Consider the following 677-nt stretch of genomic DNA (forward strand, 5'->3'; position numbering starts at 1 on the left):
GTGCGCCACCAACTGGCCCCTCTTCCACCTTTTCTATGGTAGGGAACCAAAAGTATCTCTGTTAGGTGACACCCAAGGTGCACATTACAGAATTCAGAAGTAGTCTCTTTTTTGAGGAAACTCTTACATGAAAAAAAAAAATCTTCACTAAAAATAGATAAGAGGATGATTTGAGGCAATGATGTCTATAAATTTATTATCTCACTAATAAATCTGAGTTTTAAGAACTGCTTCTGACACTCTCCTTACAGTATTGACTAGTCATATCACACTGAAATACAGTTAATGCAATTGATACATGGTAATTATTGTTTCCTGAAAGAATAATGATAGCAATTATTGATTTTTTAAAAATTTCTATTTATTTATTTTTGCCTATAGGGTTATGGCTGGGGCTCAGTGCAAGCACTATGAATCCACTGCTCTCTCTCTCTCTCTCTCACTCTCTCTCTCTCTCTCTCTCTTTTCCTATTTTTTTCTTGGACAGAACAGAGAGAAATTGAGGGGAGAAATAGAGAGGGAGAGAGAGGGGCAGAAAGTGGTGTGTCCTGATTAAGCACATACAGTACTATGCAGAAGGACCAGCACAAAGATCTGGGTTCAAGCCTCCACTCCTCACCTTCATAGGTGCCTCTTCACAAGTGGTGAAGCAGGTCTGCAGGTGTCCATCTTGCTTT

The sequence above is a fragment of the Erinaceus europaeus genome, chromosome 18 (assembly GCF_950295315.1).
Source record: "Erinaceus europaeus chromosome 18, mEriEur2.1, whole genome shotgun sequence".
NCBI classification, from domain to species: Eukaryota; Metazoa; Chordata; class Mammalia; order Eulipotyphla; family Erinaceidae; genus Erinaceus; species Erinaceus europaeus.